The following is a 20,227-nucleotide window of genomic DNA, read 5'->3' on the forward strand; positions in this document are numbered from 1 at the left end:
CTTGTTACGTTCCTTGAGGGGTGTAGTTTCCAAAATAGTATGCCATGTGTTTTGTTTTTTTTGCTGTCCTGACACCATAGGGGCTTCCTAAATGCAACATGCCCCCAAAAACCATTTCAGAAAAACTCACTCTCCAAAATCCCTCTGTCGCTCCTTCCCTTCTGAGCCCTCTAGTGCACCCGCCGAACACTTGACATACACATATGAGGTATTTCCTTACTCGAGAGAAATTGGGTTACACATTTTAGGAAGATTTCTCTCCTTTTACCCCTTGTAAAAATTCCAAAAATGGGTCTACAAGAACATGCGAGTGTAAAAAATGAAGATTTTGAATTTTCTCCTTCAATTTGCTGCTATTCCTGTGAAACACCTAAAGGGTTAACAAACCTTTTGAATGTCATTTTTAATACTTTGAGGGGTGCAGTTTTTATAATGGGGTCATTTGTGGGGCATTTCGAATATAAAAGCCCTTCAAATCCACTTCAAAACAGAACTGGTCCCTGAAAAATTTCGATTTTGAAAATTTTGTGAAAAATTGGAAAATTGGTGCTATACTTTGAAGTCCTCTGATGTTTTCCAAAAGTAAAAATATGTCAACTTTATGATGCAATCATAAAGTACACATGATGTATATGTGAATCAATATATAATTTATTTGGAATATTCATTTTTCTTATAAACAGAGAGCTTCAAAGTTAAAAAAATGCAAAATTTTTAATTTTTTCATCAAATTTTGGAATTTTTCACCAAGAAACGATGCAAGTATCAACAAAATTTTACCACTAACATAGAGTAGAATATGCCACAAAAAAACAATCTCGGAATCAGAATGAAAGGTAAAAGCATCCCAGAGTTATTAATGCTTAAAGTGAAAGTGGTCAGTTGTTCAAAAAATGGCCGGGTCCTACAGTAAAAATTGGCTGGGTCCTTAAGGGGTTAAACTAAAGATCTAGTTTTCTAACAAGAATGATGCCACCCCTATCTTGGACCGAGAAATTTATGTGGATACTAGTTATATATATATATATATATATATATATATATATATATAAAACTCAATGTGTGTGTATGTATGTGTGTGAATGTGTGTATGTTCCAGCATCAAGTCCAAACTTGGCACACATGTTACTTATTTATCAACAACAAACATAGGATAGGTAATTTAACCCTTACTCACCCCATTTGCCAGGTCGGGGTTTTTGTTTAAAGTCCCATGCAAGTCTATGGGAAATATATCTTACTGCACAACTTCCAAAAAACTAGAGATATTTCAATAATACTTGGTCACATGTTACTTATATGTCCACTTAAAATATATGATAGTTAATTTAATCCTTAACAACCCCCATTTGTGAGGGTCTGGGTTTTTGTTTAAAGTCCCATGCAAATCAAGGGAAATGTATGCTCCCACATAACTTCCGTATGGCTGGAGATATTTCAATACCTGGTACACATATTACGGGTCGGGATAGGAGGACGGGACATGAGGACAGGATAGGAGGTCGAGATAGGAGGTCAGGATAGGAGGTCGAGATAGGAGGTCAAGATATGGAGTCGAGATAGGAGGTCAAGACAGGACGACGGGATAGGAGGTCGGGAGAGGAGGTCGAGATAGAAGGTCAAGATAGGAGGACGGGATAGGAGGTTGAGATAGGAGGTCAAGATAGGAGGTCAAGATATGGGGACGGGAAAGGAGGATGGGATAGGAGGTTGAAATAGGAGGATGGGATAGGAGGACAGGATAGCAGGACGGGATAGGAGGACGGAATATGAGGACGGCATAGGAGGTCAGGATATTAGGTCGAGATAGGAGGACGGGATAGGTGGACGGGATAGGTGGATGAGATAGGAGATCGGGATAGGAGGTCGGGATATGACAACAATATATCCAAAACAAGGATTAGGGAGGAAAAACTGGGCAACGCCGGGTACTCAGCTGGTTTTAAATAAAATCCTATTAGAAAGTTGTTTAATATGGAATGATCTATAACATATAAAAACATTTTTGACGACAAGTACTCTTTAAGGAATGCCTCTGATGCCATACGGTTATCCGATTTATACTTTATGTAATGCAAATTATATTTGCCATATTTGATATTCATCTATGACAGATTCATCAACTAGGGGTGTCATATGATGCCCTGGGGTGAGACCGGTGTACTACTTGTATTTAGACCAATATTTATTCATCTTCCCTATTGTTTTTATTTTTTATTTTGCTCTAATTCTATATAATTTCTATAGAATATTAGTGTATTGCTAAAATTCTGATATGTGTCAAGATTGAGTGTAACATATGTACTTGTACTATTGTGTAAAGGAATGTACCATTAAATTCATATTCTTCAAGCCCTCTTAAATCAAGCTGCAGGATACAAAAGTAAATATTTAAAATATTCAAGTTCAGAAGCCATTATCTACTTCTAGTGACAGGGATTAAAGACACCCAATCCTTACTGTTATTGCCGGTACTCTGTCTCATGACTTGAATATGTAAGTGCAAGTGTTATATCTATTCCAGCTGTTTCCAGAAGTGGGAGCATCATTTGTTGCCTCCTGTCTATAGGAAAATAAAATATAGTTTACATTACCCTTTGCAGCTAGACATTTCATTGGAGATTTGCATAAGTTCCCTTCACAAGTTTGGAATATTAACCCAGCCATTACTGATGAGTAATAGTAATGGTGTATGCTAATGTTATGTGTCTTTAGGGGTTTATTTGATTACAGAAAAGACTGATACACATGTTTAGCATAGCCATCCTTGTCAAACGTCACATTGAAATATATTGTGACAAATTTTGGTATGCCCTTTCCCTTTTATGGTTAATAACCTTTTAACAATCTTTTTTTCAGTATAAGCTGTGTGTCTGTGTACATGAAGAATTGTGCTATTTCTGGCAAGTATATAACTTGTGTGAACCCCTCCCCCCATTGCAGGCTTCCTCCTTTACCCCTTACTCCGGCCGTAAGACATCTTATCCCCGTTCCAAAGTATAGGGGATAAGATGCCTGATCGAGGGAGTCCCGCCGCTGGGGACCCCCACAATTTTTCATGCAGCACCTCGCTATCATCAGCCTCCGGAGCGAACATCGCTCCGGGTCTGAGGAATTATGATCACGGGGCTGGAGTATTGTGACATTACGGCTCTGCCCCGTGTGACATCACGCTCCGCCCCCTCAATGAAAGCCTATGGGAGGGGGCGTGACAGCCGCCATGCCCCCTCCCATAGGCTTGCATTGAGGGGAGGAGCGTGAGATATCACACGGGGGTGGAGCCGTGACATCGCCCCGTGATCGTGATTCATCAGATTTGGAGCGATGTTCGCTCCGGAGGCTGATGATAGCGGGGTGCTGCATGAAAGATTGCGGGGGAACACTGCAATCAGGCATCTTATCCCCTATCCTTTGGATAGGGGATAAGATGTCTTAGGGTCGAAGTACCCCTTTAAGGACCAGGCCAATTTTCATTTTTGCACTTTAGTTTTTTCCTCCTCCCCTCCTAAAAATTAGAACACTTTCAATTTTGTACCTACAGACCCATATTAGGGCATATTTTTGGCGTCACCATTAATACTTTGTAATGACATGACTTATTTTATACCAAAATGTGTGGCAAAAAAAAGAAAAAACATTATTTGTGGGGGTGAAATAAATAAAATGCCATTTTGTAAATTTTGGGATCTTCAGCTTCTAATCAGTGCACTTTTGGGTAAAAATGATACCTTCTCTTTATTCTGTAGGTCCATAGGGTTACAAGGATATCTAATTTATGTAGGTTTTATTTTATTTAATACTTTTAAAAAAATTACTACATAACATTTATTTTTGTGCATATAGGGCTGTATGAGGGCTCTTTTTTTGCGCCATGATCTGTAGTTCTTATCTGTACCATTTTTATTATGATGGGACTTTTTGATCACTTTTTATACATTTTTTTATAGTATATGAAGTGACCAATAATTAGCAATTTTGGTCTTTGGTATTTTTTTACGTGTACTGTACACCATCAATCGTGTGGTTTAACTAACATTATATTTTAATAGTTCAAACATTTACGCACACAACTGTACTACATATGATTATTTTTATTTTTGATTACATTATTTTATTTATAAAAAATGAGAAAATGGTGGGAGGGGGGTTTAAACTTTTATTTTTAGTCCCCATAGGGGCTATAACATGCAATATTTTGCAAGATTTGGCTCAGCATTTATCAGTGTTATCGGTACTGTTGAGGCTTCCTGGAGCACCTCTGTCTGTGTCAGGAACTACGAAGAGCAGCATAGGTTTGCTATGGGGATTTTCTCCTGCTCTGGATTGTTCCTGATATGGGCATCAGGTGTCAGCAGAGAGCACTGTGGACAAGACAAAAAAGAAATTCAAAAAGAAAAGAATTTCCTCTGTAGCATACAGCTATTAATAAGTACTGGATGGGTAAAGATTTTTTACTAGAAGTAATTTACAAATCTGTTCAACTTTGTGGCACCAGTTGATTTAAAAAAAAAAAAAAAAAACGTTTTCCACCGGAGTACCCCTTTAACCCCTTAAGGACACATGACGTACTGGAACGTCATGTGTCCACTCCCGATCTATAACGCGGGGCCACGGCGTGGCCCCGCGTCATAGCGGTTCGGGCCCGGCCTCTAACAACGGCCGGGACCCGTGGCTAATAGCGCGCGGCATTGATCGCTGTGCCGCGCGCTATTAACCCTTTAGACGCGGCGTTCAAAGTTGAACGCCGCGTCTAAAGTGAAACCGAAAGCATGCCGGCTAGCTCAGTGGGCTGTTCGGGATAGCCGCGGTGAAATCGCGGCATCCCGAACAGCTGACAGGACAGCGGGAGGGCCCCTACCTGCCTCCTCGCTGTCCGATTGCCGAATGACAGCTCAGTGCCTGAGATCCAGGCATGAGCAGTCATGCGGCAGAATCATCGATCACTGGTTTCTTATGAGAAACCAGTGATCAATGTAAAAGATCAGTGTGTGCAGTGTTATAGGTCCCTATGGGACCTATAACACTGCAAAAAAAAAGTGCAAAAAAAAAGTGAATAAACATCATTTAACCCCTTCCCTATTAAAAGTTTGAATCACCCCCCTTTTCCCATAAAAGAAAAAACACAGTGTAAATAAAAATAAAAATAAACATAAATGGTATCGCCGCGTGCGGAAATGTCCGAATTATAAAAATATATCGTTAATTAAACCGCACGGTCAATGGCGTGCGCGCAAAAAAATTCCAAAGTCCAAAATAGTGCATTTTTGGTCACTTTTTATATCATGAAAAAATGAATAAAAAGCGATCAATAAGTCCTATCAATGCAAAAATGGTACCGTTAAAAACTTCAGATCACGGCGCAAAAAATGAGCCCTCATACCGCCCCATACACGGAAAAATAAAAAAGTTATAGGGGTCAGAAGATGACAATTTTAAACGTATTAATTTTCCTGCATGTAGTTATGATTTTTTCCAGAAGTCCGACAAAATCAAACCTATATAAGTAGGGTATCATTTTAATCGTATGGACCTACAGAATACATATCAGGTGTCATTTTTACCGAAAAATGTACTACGTAGAAACGGAAGCCCCCAAAAGTTACAAAACAGCGTTTTTTTTAAAATTTTGTCGCACAATGATTTTTTTTCCCGCTTCACCATAGATTTTTGGGCAAAATGACTGACGTCATTACAAAGTAGAATTGGTACTCCTCCCCTAGACATCTTATCCTCTATCCAAAGGATATGGGATAAGATGTCTGATCGCGGGGGTCCCACCGCTGGGGACCCCAGCGATCTTGGCTGGGGCACCCCGCTGTCATCACTGCAGAGAGCAAACTCGCTCTGTGTGTAATGACGGGCAATACAGGGGCCGGAGTATCATGACTTCACGGCTTCATGGGATAGGGACCCCACATCCCCACACCAAAAACAATATAACTAGTAGTATATAAAAGAAGACAAACAAACTTTGGAAGAAAGGCCACGGCCATTTATTGAGGTTAAATATTATAATAATACATAAATAATTTAATAATCCTTTAATAAATAAAATAATTTTAATAAATACCATCAATAAATAACTTTCATAACCAGAATTATAAACACCATATGCATCAGCTGTCCACCCAGAGGAATCTGGGTGGCACCCCCACTGCTAACATAAAACTGTCCACCATAAAGGTGCCAAGTCCTCAAAAACAGCCGTGACCAGGGAGGGAGGGTGGGCGAGCTGATTCTTCTTCCTCTTCTTCAACCAGACTAACCGCTCACTGACCTGGCCGGGTATATATCACCTTCAGGATTCCCGCCGTAGGAGAAGCATCCAATAAGGAAGAGATCCAAGATCCAAGTCTGCCCAGCAACAGGCGGCCCTGCAAGAGAACTCAGCACCACAGTAAGTAATTGTTAACCCATAAAATGCCAAAACTAATGTATAAGTCTACCACAGAACAGGCCCTATAATTGACCTGAATGAAAGGGGAGTGGGGGTCCATCCCATGTGGCCCTTCTGTTAGCCTTCAGGGCCCTTGACATGGGATAGGGACCCCCACATCCCCACCCTAGAAACAATATCACTAGTAGTATATAAAAGAAGACAAACAAACTTTGGAAGAAAGGCCACGGCCGTTTATTGAGCTTAAATATTATTATAATAAATAAATAATTTAATAATCCTTTAATAAATAAATAATTTTTATAAATACCATCAATAAATAACTTTCATAACCAGAATTATAAACACCATAAAGCATCAGCTGTCCACCCAGAGGAATCTGGGTGACACCCCCACAAAAGCATGCCGCCAGCATGCTTACCCCAAAACCGTGGCCTTTTTTTAACCATACCTTGAAGACCCACATTAAGAATATCCAAACCAATCAGAGATAAATGTACCCATCCTCCCAATACAGACCAGACTCAAAACCCTCCAAATCAATATGCCTATAAGAAAACCCTCCCACGTTCTTCACAAAATTCTCCATACCTCTGTTCAGACGTCTGCGAATTTTCTCCAAATATCTAAATTACTTAGCTGACCATATCAGCCTCGGTACAATTTCAGAAAATACAAGAACAGTAGAAGGAAAACATTCATGTAGAGCAAACATAGTTTGTTTAAATGATTGAAAGAGAAGGCAGGTGTTAAACTTGCCCACATCATTGCCACCAGCATGTACTATAAGTATATCAGGAGGCTGCCAAAATGCAGCTTTGCACATTCATGTATCAAAAACATCAACCCATTTCAAACCCCTCTTACCCCCCCTACAATACAAAGACCTTATTGTTCGGCATATTTAAGTTTAAACCACCAGGTCTAACTGCAGCCCGCCTTTTTGCCAAATGGACGAAAGAATGCCCCATAACCCAGACAATTCTGATGGGCTCATCTGAAAAAGAGAGGACTAATTAATTAACAGTTCTGGGCGGATGTATATTTTGTATCTATCTGACTTCCATCTACCAATGTTCTTAATTTGATCACGTGAAAAACCTGACAAGGCCGCCTCAGTCGCAGCCCCAATCCTAAAAGAATGGGGGCTGATCCTCAGGCTACCAAAACCTAACCATAAACAGCATTTTTTAAGAACATATTTAAACTGGAATGCAGTTAAAGGAGAACCATCAGTGTGTGCAAAAAAGGGGGCAGATCCAGGAAGCGTAGACCCACAAGCAGATATAAAGCTCCTCACTAAACCCACCGGACATAACTCATCACCTGGTAATTCAAAAATCTGTAAAGACTTACCACGCCCCATACAATCAGTCTTAGATTTCCTTACAAATAAAATGATAAACGATAAATTGATAAATTGATAAACGAACTTCCTACATGCACATCAGCATTACAGAGAGGTGAAGTAGAGAACCTATTAGCTGCAGTGAATTCACTAATCCTATCACATGCTATCAAATGATATCACAAACGCTGTTTGAAATAGTAATGACTCAAACTCACTGATACACACCTTGGGACAAGCAGAGAACAATTTCATTAATATGTTAAAGTCAATGGGGCGTCTCTGATCCTTAACTGCAGACGACAAACTATAACCCTTCAACACTTGTTTAATCTGATACAGAGAGCTAATAGGGCAGACACCTAACCATCTCTGAAAAAATGAAATGCCTGCAAAAATCTTAGAAATATAACTGGGTGAAAGCTTCTGAACAAGTAAGCTCTCAAGAAAAACCAAAGAACTAGCAACCTCACAACTAGAAAAAGATAAATTATTAGCAACACAAAAAGAGCACCATTCTGACCATGACTTACAATAATCCATATAAGTTTTTGCTGAGACAGAGCTTTTAACATATTGTTGAATCAGTCCCAAATTATGTTCCAGAGGTGGGGTGGACAAGGCAGACCTTCCGTCTGCACAACTGGGCACATCTTGTAAAACCTGAAAAACTGACCACGTGATAGTGCATCAGCGTCGCAATTACTAGAGCCTTTAACATATACTGCTTTGAGCCAAATATTCAACTGTAAACATAGTAACACTAAATGGCGCAAAAGCTTAATAACTGGGTCGGACTTAGAAGACAAGCAATCAATCGCAAAAGCTACTCCCTTGTTATCTGTGTGTATAATTATGCGTCTGTTGCAGAATAACTGGCCCCAAATCACAATTGCTACCACCACTGGAAACAGTTCTAGCAGCACAATGTTAGTGGTCAAGCCTGCCTTTATCCATGACTCAGGCCAGGGTTCAGCAGACCATTGACCTTTAAAATAAGCCCCAAAACCAAATGCTCCGGCCGCATCTGTAAAAAAAACCAATTCACACCAACTTGTAAAATCAGCCTGCCAAACCAATGAACCATTGAAATCGGTTAAAATCTCCACCCATAAAGAAAGGTCATCCTTAAGGGATCTGTCTAAACGAATATGGTGTCTTGGGGATTTAACCCCTTAACGACGCAGGACGTATATTTACGTCCTGCGCCGGCTCCCGCGATATGAAGCGGGATCGCGCCGCGATCCCGCATCATATCGCGTGGGTCCCGGCGCTAATCAACGGCCGGGACCCGCGGCTAATACCACACATCGCCGATCGCGGCGATGTGCGGTATTAACCCTTTAGAAGCGGCGGTCAAAGCTGACCGCCGCTTCTAAAGTGAAAGTGAAAGTGACCCGGCTGCTCAGTCGGGCTGTTCGGGACCGCCGCGGTGAAATCGCGGCGTCCCGAACAGCTGATCGGACACCGGGAGGGCTCTTACCTGCCTCCCCGGTGTCCGATCGACGAATGACTGCTCCGTGCCTGAGATCCAGGCAGGAGCAGTCAAGCGCCGATAATGCTGATCACAGGCGTGTTAATGCACGCCAGTGATCAGCATTAGAGATCAGTGTGTGCAGTGTTATAGGTCCCTATGGGACCTATAACACTGCAAAAAAAATGTAAAAAAAAAGTGTTAATAAAGGTCATTTAACCCCTTCCCTAATAAAAGTTTGAATCACCCCCCTTTTCCCATAAAAAAAATAAAACAGTGTAAAAAAAATAAAAAATAAACATATGTGGTATCGCCGCGTGCGTAAATGTCCGAACTATAAAAATATATCATTAATTAAGCCGTACGGTCAATGGCGTACGCGCAAAAAAATTCCAAAGTCCAAAAAAGCTTTTTTTATTCACTTTTTATATCATTAAAAAATGAATAAAAAGTGATCAAAAAGTCCGATCAAAACAAAAATCATACCGATAAAAACTTCAGATCACGGCGCAAAAAATGAGTCCTCATACCACCCCATACATGGAAAAATAAAAAAGTTATAGGGGTCAGAAGATGACATTTTTAAACGTATAAATTTTCCTGCATGTAGTTATGATTTTTTCCAGAAGTGCGACAAAATCAAACCTATATAAGTAGGGTATCATTTTAACCGTATGGACCTACAGAATAATGATAAGGTGTAATTTTTACCGAAATATGCACTGCGTAGAAACGAAAGCCCCCAAAAGTTACAAAATGGCGTTTTTTTTTCGATTTTGTCGCACAATGATTTTTTTTTCCGTTTCGCCGTGCATTTTTGGGTAAAATGACTAATGTCACTGCAAAGTAGAATTGGCGACGCAAAAAATAAGCCATAATATGGATTTTTAGGTGGAAAATTGAAAGGGTTATGATTTTTAAAAGGTAAGGAGGAAAAAACGAAAGTGCAAAAACGGAAAAACCCTGAGTCCTTAAGGGGTTAATACCCCTAGTGGCTAAGTACAATCTCTTAGAAAAAACTCCACCCATTGGTATAACTTTTGCAGCAAAAGCTAATAGACCTAATAATTTCTGGAGTTCTCTCAAAGTGACCTTCTTCTTAACCAAAAACGTATTAATGTTACACAACATGTCCCTGATTTTTTCCTGAGGCAAAGAAAATACCATCCTAGTGAAATCTATTTGAATACCCAGAAAAGTCAGGACATTACATGGCAGCACAGTCTTTTCATCAGCCAAGGGAACACCAAATTTATTGCACAGTCTAGTAAAAGTGTGGAACAATAAATATACGTCATCCTTCCCTTCCGTACCCAGAAATAAAAAATCATCTAAATAATGAACCATCCCACCCACTGGACACTTACTCCTCACTGCCCACTCTATAAAAGATGCAAATGCCTCAAAGTAAAAACAGGATAGGGAAAAACCCATTGGGAGAGCCTTATCAAAATAATATTTATTCTCAAATTGAAACCCCAACGAATTATAGCCTGACTGTCTGACCGGAAGAAGTCTAAACGCTGATTTGATGTCAGCCTTGGCTAGCCACGCACCAACACCCACTTTGCGAAGCTCCTCCAAGGCTGAGTCAAAAGAGGCCTATTCCACTACAAACTCTTTGGAGTTTACCACATCATTAAGCACTGCTTTATCAGGAAAAGAAAGGTGATGAATCAGCCTAAATGTACCTGGTTCCTTTTTAGGAACAATGCCTAGAGGGGAAAGCCTAACATTTTTAAAAGGAGGTGTTTCAAAAGGACCTTCCACTCTCCCCTCAGAATTTTCCTTGTTAATTTTTTCAAGGACCACATCTTTATGTTGTGTCACCCATTTTAAATTCTCCACCCAAGAACAGCCAGAGCCAGTAAATTCGGGGGGAAAAAAAATCCTAAAGAGAACCCTTCTATTAGTAGATTAGCCTTTTGTGTGTTGGGGAATTTGCTTAGAAATGGCAACATGTTTTTGAGACTCACCGGCGTCAATGCTCCTGGATAATGTCTCCCTACTGGATGGCATGCTTTGGGTGGACAAGTTAATATTTCTAAAGTATTTACTAACTGGGTGGTTGTTACCACAGTGTGAGCACTCGTGTTTATAGTTGCAGCCTGCCTACCACCGGCATTGACCCTCATTAAAGGCAAAACATGTTCCCTTACGAAAAGTATTCTGACCAGTGGCAGGGAAACTGCGATTTCTTTGAGGTAACATCAAGTTCAACCATAATCCTACATCCTTCTGCCCCCATTTCATGTGTGGGTGTACAGAAAGTTTTTGTCTGAACATCTCATCATATGTGATCCAGGCAGAACCACCAAAATTTGTATACGCCTCTAAAATAATATCCAGATGTTGGAATGAGGCAGAACATAACAGGTTTTTTCTCACCCATAACTGCAGCTAAAATACAAAAGCCTGGACCCAATTATGAAATGTTTTGACAAACGGCTGTCTATGTCTATCCTCCTCTTTTTCATCTTTTTTACTCTCTGCAGATTTAACCTGATCTTTAAATGATGGGAGTAATGTGAAGATGTCTACAAACTCTCCCCCCCAGATCTTTTCTTTAATAACTGAAGTGAGGTGAAAACCTAACGGAGGCAATTCACATGTTAATGCCTCCTTCATGCATATGCTAGGGACCGAGTTTGAACTGGAGGGGAAGAGTAACCGGCATCTGACATAGAGGAGGACCCACCAACCGCAGCTGGCACACACACTTCTTGCTGCCAGACCCTTGGTCTGATATATCAAAGTTAACACTCCTATTAGGTGGTGGTACATGAGCGGCATCATACTCACCGGTGGATGCCCTCTGTGATGTGGACACGACCTCTTCACCTATTCTCCTCGGGGAAGCAGACCTGGATTTTACAAAATAGTTGGGTACCAAAAAAAAAAAAAAGGATGCAGTAGGGATGTAAAAATGTATTTAACTAAATATTTATTTTTCATAACAAAATTTATATAAATTTTTTTATAAAGTGTGTGTTCGTGTTTAACTTTAAAAAAATATATATTTTATGTAGTACTATAGACATATCGCCACGGGTGTCAGTCTGACACCGATGTGATTGTCCATAATATAGCAGAGATGTGGCTCTATACAGCGCTCGCACCTCTGCTCTATTTACATTCACATCATATTTCCCACCAAGAGCTGTGATTGGCCGGATGGTTGCAGCCAATCACAGCTCTGAGGAAAAGATGAATGAATGAGTGGCTGGCCCGGAGTATAGTGCAGAGCAGGAATGAGAGCGATGTATACAGCCGCTCCATCTCTGCTTTAGACAGGACGGTCACAGCGGGTGTCAGTAGTGACCCCTGATGTGATGTGTCCTTAAGCAGGCACTACTACTCCCAACATGGAGCACACTCTTCTCCATGCTGGGAGCTGTAGTACCTGCATTAATAGACAGATCGCAGCGAGTGTAACTTCTGACACCCGCTGCAATCTGTCTATTAATGCAGGTACTACAGTTCCTAGCATGGAGCAGAGTGTACTCCATGTTGGGAGTAGTAGTACTTGTAGTTAATGAAAGATCACTGCGGGTATCACTATTGACACCCGTTGTGATCCTCCTGTATAATGTATGGATGTTGGCGCTCTCCTATGGTCCCCTGCCCTGCCGTATATATACACATATTCCTATTTCTCACAGAGAGTTGTGATAGGCTGGAACCATCTGGCCAATCACAGCTCTGCGGGAAATATGAATATGTATATATATACGTCAGTGCAGGGGACCATAGAAGAGCGGCCAGCCGCATCTATACATTATACAAGAGGATCGCAAGGGACCCCGGTGATCTGTAAATTAGTACAAGTAACTACTACTCCCATCATGGAACAGTGTGTTCCATGCTGGGAGTAGTAGTACTACCTAAAAAATGTAAAAACAAAAAGTGAAAAACACACACACACTACATTTTTATTATTGTCGGCTACATTTTTAGTGCTTTACCCGCTCACATAAATTGATCCCTGTTTAAAAATTAATAAACATTTCATAATGAAAAGATACATTTCGTTAGATACAATTTTTTCCATCACTACTGTATCTTTTTTATAATTTTTTTTAATGGTACCCTACAAAATTCTAATATTAAAGGTATCTCCATAATTTTTTGGATCGCTAAAGTCCAAAAAAGAATAAAAAACGCCTGCAAAAACGCGTTTTTCCTCTCCCATAGACTTCTATGGGAGGAAAACGTCACGATTTAAGGGCAAAAAACGCCAAACTAGGTTTTGTCGGGCAATTTGAAAATCCAGCCTCTGAGCCCAAAATTGCAGAAAAACGCCAAAAGGATTAAAAAAAAAAACGCCAAACTGAAAAAGGCAAAGTGAATCTGGCATTTTGCAGTTTACTATTGACTTGCAGCTAACATCTGGACACCATGCGGGAAAATTGGCCTTTTTAATGGCGTTTTTGCAAAAAAAAAAACTCAGTGGAGTTCCAGCCTTAGTATTGTAATGTACTACTTTACAAGCAGTCAAATCTCTTGGGGACTAAAACTGATAGATTAAAAATTATTTTTAGAATAATTAGAATATAAAATTTTTCTTTAAAAAAAATGCAGAGGTGTCTGAACTATTATGATTATGTTATAAATAGTCACCTGTTGGAACTTAAAAAATATTTAAAAACAAAAGTTAAAAAAAAAGGAAAACTTAAATGTTACATTTTTTTTTTTTGCAAATGTAAAAAATGTAAATAATAAAATAAATAAACATATGTGATGTTGCCACATGAGGAAATTTCCGAATGATTAAAATAAAATGTTAGCAATAACATTTAATAACACTGAGGTTTTTTTTTTTTTTTTGCAAAAACGCCATAAAAAACGCCAAGTTTCCCACATGACGTTTTTTCAGTGAAAAAACGCCGTGTCCAAATGTTAGCTGCAAGTCAATAGTAAACTGCAAAATGCCAGATTCACGTTTTTCAGTTTGGCATTTTTTTTTATCCTTTTGGCGTTTTTCAGCAATTTCGGGCTCAGAGGCTGGATTTTCAAAACGCCCGACAAAACCTAGTTTGGCGTTTTTTGCTCTGAAATCGTGATGTTTTCCTCCCATAGAAGTTTATGGGAGAGCATAAACGCCATGTTGGTTTTCAATGTTGCATTTTTGCAGGCGGTTGTTATTCTTTTTTGGACTTTAGAGATCCAAAAAAGTGATGGAGATACCTTTTTTATAAAAATTTCGTAGGGTACCATAAAAAAAATAATAAAAAAGATACAGTAGTGATGGAAAAAATTGCATCTAACAAAATGTATCTTATTTATTATCAATTTATTCGGGCGGGGAAAGCACTAAAAATGTAGCCGACAATAATAAAAAAAGTAGTGTGTGTGTGTGTGTGTTTTTCACATTTTTAAAAAAAATTTTTTAGGTAGTACTTCTACTCCCAGCTTGAAACACACTGTTCCATGATGGGAGTAGTAGTACCTGTACTAATTGACAGATCGCCCGTTGCGATCCTCCTGTATAATGTATAGATGCGGCCAGCCACTCTTCTATGGTCCCCTGCACTGCCGTATATATACACATATTCATATTTCCCGCAGAGAGCTGTGATTGGCCAGATGGTTCCAGCCAATCACAGCTCTCTGTGGGAAATAGGAACATGTGTATATATAATGGAGGGGTGCAGTGCAGGGGTGCAGGGGACCATAGAAAAGCAGCCGCTGCATCCATACATTATACAGGAGGATCACAGCGGGTGTCAGTAGTGACATCCGCTCTGATCTTTCCTTTACTACAAGTACTACTTCTCCCAACATGGAGTACACTCTGCTCAATGCTGGGAGCTGTAGTACCTGCATTAATAGACTGATCGCATCATGTGTCAGAAATTACACTCGCTGCGATCTATCAATGCAGATACTACAGCTCCTAGCATGGAGCAGAGTGTGCTCCATGTTGGGAGTAGTAGTAACTGCAGTTAAGATTAGATCACAGCGAGTATCACTACTGACACCCGTTGCGGTTGTCCTGTCTATTAGACTTGTGCAGTAGAAAAATTTTCGTTTCATTTTGTTTCGTTTTTTCGTTTTGGAAAAAAATTTCGGTTCGGCAATATTTTCGGTTTAGATTTTTCGGATACATTCGGTATTCGGGTTGATTTTTTTTCGGATACATTCGGTATTCGGGTACATTCGGTAAATTTTTTATTTTTTTTGGACTTTAGCAATCCTAAAAAATTATGGAGATACCTTTTTAATTAAAATTTCGTAGGGTACCATAAAAAAATCATAATAAAAAAGATACAGTAGTGATGGAAAAAATTGTATCTAACGAAATGTATCTTTTTTATTATGAAATGTTTATTCATTTTTAAACAGGGATCAATTTATGTGAGCGGGTAAAGCACTAAAAGTGTAGCCGACAATAGTAAAAATGTAGTGTGTGCGTGTTTTTCACTTTTTAATATTTTTTTTTTTAGGTAGTACTACTACTCCCAGCATGGAACACACTCTTCCATGATGGGAGTAGTAGTTACCTGTACTAATTGACAGATCGTAGGGGTCCCTTGCGATCCTCTTGTATAATGTATAGATGCGGCGGCTGCTCTTCTATGGTCCCCAGCACTCACGTATATACACATATTCATATTTCCCACAGAGAGAGAAATAGGAATATGTGTATATATACGGCAGGGCAGGGGACCATAGGAGAGCGGCCGCATCCATACATTATACCGGAGGATCACAGCGGGTGTCAGGAGTGATACCTGCAGTGATCTTTCCTTTACTACAAGTATTACTACTCCCAACATGGAGTACACTCTGCCTCATGCTGGGAGCTGTAGTACCTGCATTAATAGACAGATCGCAGCAGGTGTCAGAAGTTACACTTGCTGCGATATGTCTATTAATGCAGGTACTACAGCTCTCAGCCAGCATGGAGCAGAGTGTACTCCATGTTGGGAGTATTAGTACCTGCAGTAAGGCACAGATCCCAGGGATGTCACTTCTCCTGACACCCGCTGCGATCCTCCTGATGTGAATGTCGGGATCAGCTGTTCTCAGGGCTACAGAGCCGGGAGAACAGCTGACCCTGAGCCGTAGGTATACATCGTAAACCTACTGCCCAACAAGAACTTACAGTGAGCCTGCAATGTGTATACAGTATACACATTGCTGGCTCACTTAACCCCTTGCTGAGCTGTGCGCTATGCGCAAGCCCAGCAAGGGAAGAGTTAACTTACACTGCTGGACAGTGTAGGTTAACCCTTTGGGCGGTATGCACTATATACAGCTATCTATAGTTAGCTGTATACAGTGTATACAGAAGACGAAGTCCAGCTTACTTCCCTCGAGTTTCGGGCAGGTCCGTGTAGCTCCACCCCCTAGTGATGACGTCATTAGGGGGCGGAGCTACAGAAGGGAACAAGGCTAGTTAATCTGAAGCTCTGTTCACATTGTACGTTTTGTATAATGTGAACAGACCCTTCTGGCAGTGTCTACCCAGACAGGGAGACTCCAGCTGTTGCTAAACTACAACTCACAGCATTATTTAAATAAAAAAAATAAAAAACTCATAGGGTTCCCCGTATTTTCATTCTCAGCCAGATACCAACCAAACAGCAACAGCCTGACTTTACCAGGGTGGGCGAGGACCATTGTTACTGGCCCTCCCCAGCCTAAATAACGCCAGCCTGTTACCGCCTAGGCCCAGGAGCGCCATTTTTGACGCTCCGGGCCTGTTGGTACTGGCTCTTCCCAGCACCCCGGTGGCGGTGGGTACCGGGGTAATAATTGGGGGTTAGCGCTAGCTGTTTTTGGGGCTAGCACTAAGCCCTGGCCTAGTAATGGATTCCGTCAATAAGACAGCTTCCACTACTAACCCTGAAAATTCAATAAAAATAAAAACACAACACATTGGAACAAATATTTTATTTAAAAAAACACTCCCCCACAGCCCTTGTTAACCATTTTATTAAAAGGAGAAAAAAAATAATCCGCCGTAATCCATCGAATCCGCAGTAATCCTCTGCATACACGGATCTGAAACGAGAAGAAAAAAAAACACAAAAAAAATAGTTATGACATTTCTGGCGCTGTCTGCTGGGGAGAGCACCCATGATGCAATGTCTACCCAAACAGGGAGCCACCAATTGGTGCAAAACTACAACTCCCAGCATGCCCAGACAGCCTTTAGCTGTCTGGGCATGCTGGGAGTTGTAGTTTAGCAACATCTGGAGTCTCCCTGTCTAGGGTAGACACTGCCAGAAGGGTCTGTTCACATTATACAAAACGGACAATGTGAACAGAGCTTCAGATTAACTAGCCTTGTTCCCTTCTGTAGCTCCGCCCCCTAATGATGTCATCACTAGGGGGCGGAGCTCCACGGACCTGCCCTGGACTCGAGGGAAGTAAGCGGACTTCGTCTTCTGTATACACTGTATACAGCTATCTATAGATAGCTGTATATAGTGTGTACCACCCAAAGGATTAACCTACACTGTCCAGCAGTGTAAGTTAACTCTTCCCTTGCTGGGCTTGCGCATAGCGCACAGCTCAGCAAGGGGTTAAGTGAGCCAGCAATGTGTATACTGTATACACATTGCAGGCTCACTGTAAGTTCTTGTTGGGCAGTAGATATACGATGTATACCTACGACTCAGCGCCAGCTGTTCTCCCGGCTCTGTAGCCCTGAGAACAGCTGATCCCGACTTTCACATCAGGAGGATCGCAGCGGGTGTCAGGAGGAGTGACATCCCTGGGATCTGTTCCTTACTGCAGGTACTAATACTCCCAACATGGAGCACACCCTGCACACTCTGCTCCATGCTGGGAGCTGTAGTACCTGCATTAATAGACATATCGCAGCGAGTGTAACTTCTGACACCCGCTGCGATCTGTCTATTAATGCAGGTACTACAGCTCCCTGCATGAGGCAGAGTGTACTCCATGTTGGGAGTGGTAGTACTTGTAGTAAAGGAAAGATCACTGTGGGTATCACTCCTGACGCCCGCTGCGATCCTCCTGTATAATGTATGGATGCGGCGGCCGCTCTCCTATGGTCCCCTGCACGGCCCTATATATACACATGTTCCTATTTCTCACAGAGAGCTGTGATTGGCTGGAACCATCTGGCCAATCACAGCTCTGCGGGAAATATGAATATGTGTATATATACGTGAGTGCAGGGGACCATAGAAAAGCGGCCGCCGCATCTATACATTATACAAGAGGATCGCAAGGCACCCCTGCGATCTGTCAATTAGTACAGGTAACTACTACTCCCATCATGAAGAGTGTGTTCCATGCTGGGAGTAGTAGTACTACCTAAAAAATGTTTTTTTTAAAAAGTGAAAAACACGCACACACTACATTTTTATTATTGTCGGCTACATTTTTAGTGCTTTACCCGCTTACATAAATTGATCCCTGTTTAAAAATGGATAAACATTTCATAATAAAAAAGATACATTTCGTTAGATACAATTTTTTCCATCACTACTGTATCTTTTTTATTATGATTTTTTTATGGTACCCTACGAAATTTTAATAAAAAAGGTATCTCCATAATTCTTTAGGATCGCTAAAGTCCAAAAAAAGAATAAAAAGATTTACCGAATGTACCCGAATACCGAATGTATTCGAAAAAATCAAACTGTATCTGTATCCTTTTTATTATCTTTGTTATCAGAATGAATTCTTTACATTCGTTTACGGATAACGAATGCATTCGTTATTTACAGCATATGTTCGGGAAATAACGAATGCATTCGTTACTTTGCTATTCGTATTATCGTGGCTATTCGGGAATGTTCAAAATATGTTTTCGTGCATTCGGATCGGTCCAAATGCCCGAAAATGGTAAAATTTGGTAAATTAGACATTCGTGCCGAACCGAATTGCACATGTCTACTGAATACTACAGTGGAAATTCTTTTCCGTTTGAAACACAGAGCTGTCTGCTGACATCATGAGCACAGTGCTCTCTGCTGACATCTCTGTCCATTTTAGGAACTGTCCAGAGTGAAAGGAAATCCCCATAGCAAACATATGCTGTTCTGGACAGTTTCTAAAATGGACAGAGATGTCAGCAGAGAGCACTGTGCTCATGATGTCAGCAGACAGCTCTGTGTTTCAAAAAGAAAATAATTTCCTCTGTAGTATTCAGCAGCCAATAAGTACTGGAAGGATTAAGATTTTTTAATAGAAGTAATTTACAAATCTGTTTAACTTTCTGGCACCAGTTGATTTAAAAAAAAAAAAAAAAAAAGTTTTTCACCGGAGTACCCATTTAAGCCCTGCTGTCTCAAAAACTACAGTGACAGTTTAAAACAAACAAAAAAAAACTGCCAAGTGGAAACTCAGTCTAAAAGTTTCTAATTTCACACAGAAATGTGTAACTTTTTATGCCTGAAAGCAGAGGTAAAAGTATGATAAGTTCCTCCATAGAGTCTGATGAGTAAAAAGAAAGCGCTGATGTTCCAGTAACCTCCCACATCTGAATATAGACCATAGACATTTATTCCCCCAACTGCTTCTCTTAGGAGAGCCCTATAAAGGGGTAAAAGGGGCGCAGATTTCAGAAGAACACTTCAGCCACTTATTTCTTAAGATTTGTGAACATCTCAGGGGAGTATAACTTGAGGGAGTACCGTATATGGAATCTCATCGAGACATCACACTCAGGTGCCATACTGTAAGCCAGGTTCATTCACATGGAATTAAAAAAACGGTATTTGACTTGTGTATGAGGATAAAGAGCCCAGATGAATTATTTAAATAAAGCTGTGGAGTTCCATCAGTAATGAACAGCACCCAGGGGCATAGGAAGTATTGTGATAGGTATATGACTTATCAATATATGGCATTATAACATTTCAATGCAGAATCTGACTACACATAGGGTAAGTCTGTAGTCTGTAATAATGGAAACTCATAGATCTGCTTGCTAGCTGTAAACACAAAACAGTGTTTTTTCCAATAAGATTTTAAGAATTAAGACTATTTAAAAATGTGGTAAGCTATCTAAAACTACATTTTA

This window comes from Hyla sarda, chromosome 9 (assembly GCF_029499605.1).
Source record: "Hyla sarda isolate aHylSar1 chromosome 9, aHylSar1.hap1, whole genome shotgun sequence".
Classification (NCBI taxonomy): Eukaryota; Metazoa; Chordata; class Amphibia; order Anura; family Hylidae; genus Hyla; species Hyla sarda.